This window comes from Otolemur garnettii, unplaced genomic scaffold (genome assembly GCF_000181295.1).
Source record: "Otolemur garnettii isolate 467f Iridium unplaced genomic scaffold, OtoGar3 scaffold00086, whole genome shotgun sequence".
Taxonomy (NCBI): Eukaryota; Metazoa; Chordata; class Mammalia; order Primates; family Galagidae; genus Otolemur; species Otolemur garnettii.
The window spans coordinates 6863968-6873035 of NW_003852481.1; the positions used below are offsets into that span (position 1 = coordinate 6863968).

The 9068-nt window shown below is 42.6% G+C and overlaps 1 protein-coding gene across 1 annotated transcript in view; it reads right to left on the minus strand.

Moving 5' to 3' along the window:
* CADM1 (cell adhesion molecule 1) overlaps positions 1 to 9068 on the minus strand; it is a 338357-nt gene that overhangs the window by 47130 nt on the left and 282159 nt on the right.

The window sequence follows — 9068 nt, forward strand, 5'->3', positions numbered from 1 at the left end:
CACAGGCATCCCCTTTCATAGAGAGCAACTACATCGTAGTCTACAACCACTGGAAATATGGATCAACAGGATGACCTTGAACTGGCATTGGCTGACGGGCTAAAGCAGGGATCCCAAGCCTTGAACTAGCACTGGCTGATAGGCTAAAGCAGGGATCCCAGGCCTTGAACTAGCACTGGCTGATAGGCTAAAGCAGGGCTCCCAGGCATCCCCTTTCATAGAGAGCAACTACATCCTAGTCTACAACCACAGGCAACAGAAATGGGTCCATCATTTTTGGCAAAGTAACACATAGACACAAAGTTTATTTTTAAAAAGATAGAGAAAAGAATACTGGGAGAAGGTTATGGCCCTGGACACGTGGATAATAAAAAACAAGCAGCCTAATAGTTCACAGCAACGCTTACGGAGTTCTTGCAGAGGGGACCTCTGTCATTCTAACCCCTGAACCATTCTGGGTGAGGCTAAATTTAAAGCCCCAGATTTGGGCTCAAATCTAACATTTGCTTATAGGTTAATCTCTGACCCATGAAAGGGCTGCATTTCTCATGCACTGCTGACTTTGGCCCATTAATTAAAGAGAAGCAGAATGCTTGTGGGCTGGCCTAGGTGGAAGGTTTTATTTCTTTATTTCTTTATTTTGTTCTTCTTTTTCTTTTCTTTCATGTCATTTTCAAGCACACAGAGAGGACATATTTTTCAGCATGGGGCACTGAGGGTTTCACAAGCTCAACTTCCATCCATAATAAAGAGAGTGTTGAGAACTCTCCTCTGTCCTGCCTCTTCAATACCCCTAAGTTGGTTTCAGTTAAAAATTTTTTTTTTTTAATGTCCCTAACAAGCTGTTTACCAGTTGTCAATTACTCATATAAATTAGAAAGAACACGCTGAGGACCTGCTGTAGTACCTGGAATTTATTTTAAGAATCACCTACCAACCCACAGAAAACACGCCTTTAGTTTTGCTAGCTGGCTTTCCCAACTTACTCTTTAGATTTCTGGAGAAACATCTCCCATCTTACTCATGGGCACAGCTGCCACAGTTACCTTGATAGCTGGCTGAAAAGGTACGCATTAATCTTATTTGTAGTATACAGAAAAGCGTCCCCCTCTGTTGACACACGCGGTATTTACAGGCATATTTTTCTGACCAAAGCTGAGCTATCTTCGTGCCTACCTTAGGGACCAAAGTCTGCATGCCAAGATTCACCCCCAGGTTGATGGAAACCTAAAAATAGATCCTCTTCCTTTTCTTTGGTCTTGAAAAAAGGAACTTAAGTATCCTCAACAGGTGGAAGAGAAACCTGGGGTTCCACTGGCACCTCTAGAAGTCTGGGACATTAAATTTTCCCATTAAGATCCTGACTACAATATGAGTACGTCAAAAGACCGAGCAATCCAGCTGGCTGATTGAATGGCCCAAAGCTCATCATTTTTATTTTAATTATGTTCATAAATCAAATGTTATAACCCACCGAATCTTTTCTGAAACAGAACCAACCTCCAAGATTTATTTTTAAGTAATAAGGTGAAGCCTAGTACATTTTCGGGGGGATCATTTTACTCCTCGGTTGGTGTTGGAAGGCACGGGGCTACAAGCCAGCTGACACTGTCTACCCTGGTGCAATCACTGTCCAGGACTGTATTGCACAGAATGGCTTAATGTCATTATAAAATGGAACTGCTGTATAAAAATAAGAAAAATAGTCAGGTCTGCGCACTTAAGGAACATTACAGCTATAGAGATGGCATCACCAACAGCCAATCAATTAGGTCGAGGGATGTGAGGTTTCCATAATCCATTGTAATTTTTTTAAAACCTCATAAAAGACATTTAGCAAGACTGCCACGGCAGACAAAATTTGTTCATTAGTCAAAGTTGCACAGAGGGTTAAGTACCAGGAGGTTTTAGGTCACACTACAGTAGCAACCAATTAAAAAAATAATATTAGAAAGACATTCTGATTTGATGAGAATTTCTTTAAATGTACTTTGCTCTCTCTATAAAGGGGAAAAAAACACATAAAAGGAAACTCTTAAAGAGGTTAGAATGGCTTGCTGGCAGATTACAATTGATTTCATGCCAGTCTGACCTTGCGCCACATTCTGTGATCTTTTCAGAAGATGAAACTCGCCATTCTGTAACCTGTATTTTAATTTCCTATGCAAATGAAAGTCTCCTCTCTAGACCAAATACGAACATATCGGATTTCTGCATTTTTTTTTCTTTTAATTCTTAAAAAAGCACTATGCATTTTCCTTCAGACTGGGATTTCACCCTGCCCAGGTAGCAGCGAGGAGGAGGGCTGAGGCAAGAGGGGAGGCATCCTGATATCCCCCCAGGAGGTGTCTTTGCAGGAGTCTATTATCCTAGAGGCTCCCACCAGCTTTCCTCTCTTCCTGAGGATTTCTCAATCAGGGAATGGGGGCATCAAAGGTCTTTGACATGCTCACTGCAACCAGGCCCAAGGACTTCAGGGCAAATCGGTTCCTGCAACTGCCTTTGGTCCATGGGCTCTTCTTGTTTTCTTACTGAGATAGCACCCAATATTCTGAAACGCCAATGAGTGTGGGATGGGATGCCTTGGGTCAGGTGCTAATTGTTTTAAGCTCTACCAGAGCGAACTCGAGGGCAGAGTGGGCACCGGTGATCTCGGAATGGCTGGGTTGAGGGTTTGGGTCTGCCCGCGTGCATCAGTGGGGAGGCATTCACTGAAGAGGCTTTGTCAACCATGGGGGATTACTGCAGTCTGGAATGGAACGACCATGCCAAGATTAACCCTAGATTTGGTGAACACTGGAAGCAAGAGCTGAGAGCAAGAATCAACCGCTACAATATGGCTGATATTGGGAGAGGACAGCTTTGTAACTATTGGAGGGGTCTAGAGATACAAAGTGACAGGGATGGTGAGAGAACAGCGTCCCACCCAGCTCTCAGAGCAGTTAAAGAGAACCTCTTGCAAAAGGTTTGCTTTCTATTGTCATAATACATTTATGAATAATTTTCACTGCTGTTTATTTTGTTTGTTTGCGAGGTGAAGGGCCTCCTGCTGTGACATCTGTCCTAGAAATCCGAGTACTTAAACTGTACTTCCCGAGGAGGGCTGAACTATTGTGAGTGGGAGGAGTTAAGTCTGGAGGGACCCAGGTGGGACCAGAGAGCACGTGCCACCTCCCCAGGGACAATACCAGCGCCTCCTGCTGCCACTTGCAAGTAGTTCTGTGGATACTGCAACCACACAGTTTACTCAAGAGGATCCGATTTTGTTCTGCAATGTTGTGGCCAGAAGTTATGTTCCCAGTGCTTTTCAATGGGGTACATGCTCAGCACTCTTTCTTATCTTGGAAGAAATCTTCAAAATGTGAAAGCAGAAACTGGGGAAGAAAATCCTTATCGTGTTTCCCTGGTTATCAGTTTAAAAAAAAAGGGTACAGTGGGAATTGGGAAATCCTGATAACAAGATTTCCTGCTCAAGAACTCTGTAAGAAAAGGGTTTTTTGGTTCTGGTTTTTGAATTGCTGGTAACTAGAACAGTGCCAGATTCTGATACAGAGTAGGTCACAACGCACACTTGCTGAATGAATGAATGAATGAATGAATGAATGGAGTGAGTGAACGAGAAGGGGGAGAAATAGTGGGGCATGAACTTCTATTCCTGGCTGTACCACTGGTCAGAAAAAAAAAAAAATCAGATCATGAATCCATCTTAGCCCTCTCCTCACAAAATAGAACTGCTTTTCTTTTGGAAGAAAGAAAAAAACCTCCCAAATCAAGAGGTTCCGTCCAGCTGTTCTAATTTATATACTTCTATTTCACGACACATTTATTTAATACCCTTTTGTGCATCTCAAAGTGGTATCTTAAGGCACATCATAAAGGATGTTGTTTGACCGTTCTTTTTAGATTTGTAGATGCCAGCTTCAGGACCACTTAACCTTGCACAGAATCACAATTTGACCTTGAGTTAAAAACCATTAAGTGAAGCATGCACATCAGAAGAGTCGTTTCACTTTGTAAGTATCTGATGTCCACAGACACACCTTTTATAAACACATTATGTCAGGGAGCTGTGGAAAGAGAGTCCTTAGCCTAACAGACCCCTTTCTGCAGGGGGGTGCCTCTGGAAGGCAGGTGGGGAGGCAAAAGCTTCTCCTCTTACGGGTCATTCAAGTCTTGTTCACCATGTTTGTGTCCAGCCTTCGCCCTTTGTATTTTGAGTATTGGTTACTTGGCCTCCTGCCCTCTTTGGTACTGCAGATTGTATGATTAACCATCAACGGTACTTATGCCATCGGGAACTCAGAAGCAATGCTAGTCCGTGTTAACACAACAAATCATAGGTTAAAAAATTAGCTTCAATCAGGGGCTCTCCGTGCCGTGATTATTTCTCACAAGGAATAATAAATACTGAAATAACCTCCCTGCAACTCAATTCATGGCTTTAAGAAAAATAAAAGGGCGAGTGGGAGGAAGAGCGTATTCTGTTGAAAAAGGGACTGGAGATCCGAGGGAAGCTGGCCAAATCTGAAAACGCCAGCTATTATGCTTTGAAGAAGATAACCTGGGGACAGAATTGAAGGGGGAGAATTCGAGATAGGAGCTGCTCTTGGAAACCAAGTGTTCTCCTCCACTCCGAATAGGAGAGATTTTCTGATCCCCAGGTTTTCCTCCCCTCTTCACTGCAGGCACTATCGATACCAGAGAAACGTTTATTTTGGCACAGATAAAGAACAGGTTTTGATCATCTCCTCAATGCCCAATTTTCCTCCAGTTGAGGGAATAAAAGAAAAAAAAAAAAGAACCTACCCTTCTCTGGACCTGGGATGAACAGTACTATGGATTTATAAAATGCCTGGCTACAGGGAGTCAATAAAACTCATTTTGAAAATGATGCCCACGAACGTGATTAACCGTCAGGTGATAATCAGGGCGGGGAAGGCATTCAAACACCCATTTCTGGAGGATTTTGTTTTCAGGCTCCCTTTTGAAACTCATCTCTGATCTCTTTTTCTTTTCTTTTCTTTTTTTTCCAAAATGCACAAAATGAGGATTTTTGCAAAACATGTGAGAGAGCAAGGCTGCGATGGTGAAAAGCGAAAGCCGTGCAGCAGTGATTCAGGAGCGCCGTGTTTGCCTCGGTCCAGAGGAAGGCGTTCCCCGCCGGCGCCCCGCAATCTGAATTCCACACTGAGGGTCACAGTTTTCCTTTGAATTCCCAGCTCCTGTCGCTACGTGCTGCCACCTTGATGTTATTTAGACAGTTTCCTTTTAACGCTCAGACAGCGGACTGTTCTCGTTTAAACAGGCTTTCATTTGACAAGGGGACATTGCCTGGGATCTGAAGCTACACTACCCGTGCTACCATTGTGCCATGCTCTGCTATGATCAGCCGGGTTGTAAATTTGGGCAATACCACCTGTATAGACATTTACAAGAAAAAGACGCCCAGGCAGATTTTAGGGTCGTATAGCTCAGGACATGAAAAAGCAGAACCGTTCTCGGCATAACATCCTTAGAGCTTTGAGCTCTTCCAGCTTGCAAGCGTAATTATTTTCTGTTTTAAACATTTAACTGCGTGCTGCTGCTGTACCCTTGCTGAGTCTCCGAATGAAAGCTAGAAAACTAAGGGCCCCACTGTATGTTCTTCATTCCCAGCAACGTTCCTATGAGAAAACCTTATTAATGAGCTTGCAAACGAGCACCCAACAGGGAAATGTCACAAACAAGAGCGGCTAATGCCCCAGAAAATCAAATAACTGAACACTTGGCTGATTGTGGCGCCTTTCATATTTATAATAAAAAAAAAAGAGGGAGGGGGACTTTAATTCACTGATTCTGAAGGGGTCAACACCTTGCTGAACAAAACAACTCATTTATTTATGTTCAGAAATCTCCAGATGATAAATTACATTGATGTTAATCACTTCAATGCAGACTGCACAATTAATATCTGTACGCACTGAAAACTTAAGGATTATTAGAAGTGTGACAGCATACACATCTGGGTGATTTTTCACATAATTGGACACAACGATTTCTCCTGGTGTCACAAATAAGGGTCCTAACAAATAAACACTGAAAAATTTTGGTTCCGTTAATTAGGACATAAATCCACAAGACAAAAGCAATTCCAAATTGTGGCTGGAGCCTTGTCTTCTATGCAACATGGTAGCACTCCCTTTTAAGGGGAGAAGTGTAACTTTTCCCTTCTTTTTAATCCCTCCTCCCCTTTTCCCCTGTCTTAAAGTAAGGTATTTAATGGCATACAATGCTGGCTTCCATTTTTCATTTCTTTTTTAACATTATTCTTTTTAAAAGATGTAATTTATATGGAATTCAGATCCATTATCTGTCATTTAACCCCAGTTAATATCTATTATCTAAGCTAGGGTAGAGAGAAGTCTCCATAAACCTTTATGGAGCAAAATGGGCCAGGGTTAAACCAAGTGAGCACACTTATTACCAATCATAGAAGGTAGGAGGGGAAAATTCCCCAAAGTAGGAGGGGAAAATTCTCCTCTGGTTTACGCAGAGTAGACTCTGAGGTCCACGGACGGGCTCAGTATTTGTAGGTGATACGCTATTAGTTATCACTGATAGCCCAGGAAATGTTTTTAGGTGGCAAAGAACAGGATATTAAAAAAGTAGTTGTCCCTTTAAGGCTTATTAGACATAATGTCTGTAACCAACAACACCAATAACTTAAGAGACATTTGTACATTGGCTAGGTTAAAGCAATAAAGTGACTTATTAGAAAATTCTTAAAAAAGTAAAATATAGATGACCCCTAAATATGGTAAAATGTGGGACCATGATGCTTGAATAAATGGAAGTTTGGAAAACTCTGAAGGGGGAATGAGACCTCTTAGGTTATAAGAAAAATATGGTGGCTTTGTGGTGTAATTCATCTATTCTAGGCCTATAGCTATCTAATGGTTTTTATTAAAAGGATTAATGATCCCCAAAGGGTTAAAAGTTGCTGACTTCAAGGGTTTGGGCCAATTTAAAAATATAGGTGTAATGTTGCTCCTTAGGGGTATCCAAAAAGATTCGACCTCCATTGCCTACTGAAAAAATTATTCTAAGAATGTTGCGTATTCAGGTATCTCCTTTCCTCGTGGCCATCGAGGTATGGTGCTGCTCGTCTGCAAAGAAGGACAGCTGTGGGCCACGGGGGGCTGGAGATGAGCCACCAACAGTACTGGCCAACGGCAGAGCAGCCTTTAGGGGCCAGTGACTAGGAGCTTCAGGCATCGGAGACATGAGCAGAGCATGTTTGAGAAGAGTAAAGCTGAGAAGAATGCAGAGAATTGCAGGGATGTTTGAGAAGCTACTTAAGGCATTCCTGGCTGACTCTGCAAAGACCCCAATAGTATTCTAGGCATGGAGGGCAGTGAACTGTCAGGTGGCTTTCTCGAGCATACAGAGCCTTATTTAAGATTTCAAACCAGACCCTGAATTCTCATTCAGATTAATGTAGTGCTTGCAATTCTTTCTTTCTTTTGTTTTTTTTAGGGGGGGACAGAGTCTCACTATGTCACCCTCAGTAGAGTCCTATCACGTCACAGCTCACAGCAACCTCAAACTCTTGGGCTTAAGCAATTCTCTTGCCTCAGCCTCCCAAATAGCTGGGACTACAGGCGCCCACCACAACGTCCGAGTATTTTTTGGTTGGAGTTGTCACTGTTGTTTTGCAGGCCCTGGGCTCGAACCTGCCAGTCTGGGTGTATGTAGCTGGCACCCTACCCACTGAGCTACAGATGCTACAGAGCTAGTGCTTGTGATTCTTAATTTTCCTTTACTTATAAAGATGTTTTGCTCTCTATATATTCCAAAAAAATGGACTACAAAGATAAAATATTGTATGACTTATACTGAATAGAAGGACAGAGAGTTTCCCACAAAACACTCTTACGTTAGAGTCTAAAAGGGTCAATGGGTACAGCCTTCTTTCTGGAAGGCATCGGAGTCACCTTCCTGCAGCAAAGGGCCAGCAGTACTTTGTTAGACTGAAGTCAAATGGATTCAGACCTGCAGCCTCACTCCTTTTCTTGGACAAATCTCACTTGAGCTTCTCTGCTTCATTACACCACATTTCCCAACGGGTAAGAGGTGTACTCGGGAGAGAGTGTAATCTTGTACGTGGGTGGGGCTCTACTCTACTTCAAAGATATTCTGGGAAAATACTAAAAGAGTTTAGGGGTGGAAACCAGGGGAGTCTCTTCTCGGGATTCACAGAGGAGCTAATGTATTATTAAAGCTAATGGGCCCCTACAAGGAAAGTTAATGGATATTAAGTTTGCTTAAATGAATTACATATTAACAAAGTCACAAGAAATCTACTATCTGCTAATTTAGATAATATCTGATCATTTCTGTTTTCCCATTATAGGGACATTACACCACAATAGTTTTAGTGATATGAAAATTATAAGCATGATGCTCATAATGAAGTTATATAATGAAGTAGATGAAATGAATGAACAAGAAAAACCTGCATTATGTAATGTTAAATTGAGCCAGGCTCACGGCGTAAGGGAAGGCTGGGATGAGATGGTCTCCCAGAAGCAACTTTCTATAACTCTGCTCCCTGTTTTGCTCAGACAATTTAAAAACAAAATGGGGGTACATATTGGGTTGACTAGTAGCCCCCCAAAGATGTGCCCATATTCTAATTCCTGGACCTATGAATGTGTCTAATTTGGAAAAGGGTCTTTGAAGATGTATTTTAATTAACTTAAGGATCTCAAGATGAATACTCTGGAGTATCTGGGTGGGCCCAGTATCCACTGGCCACTGTCCTCCTAAGAAACACACAGAGAGATACAGAGAAGAGGAGCGTGAAGACAAGAGCAGAGGATAGAGTTATGGAACCACGAGCCGAGGAACTCTGGGAACCCCGGGGGTCCCCGAAGCTGAAGGAGGTGAGAACAGATCCTTTCGTGCAGTCTTTGGAGGGAGGGTGGTCCTGTCAACACACGGATTTCAGGCTTCTGGTCTGCAGGGCTACGAGAGAATTAATGCTTGTTGTTTGAAGCCAGCAGTGTGCGGAAGCTGTAGGAAACTCA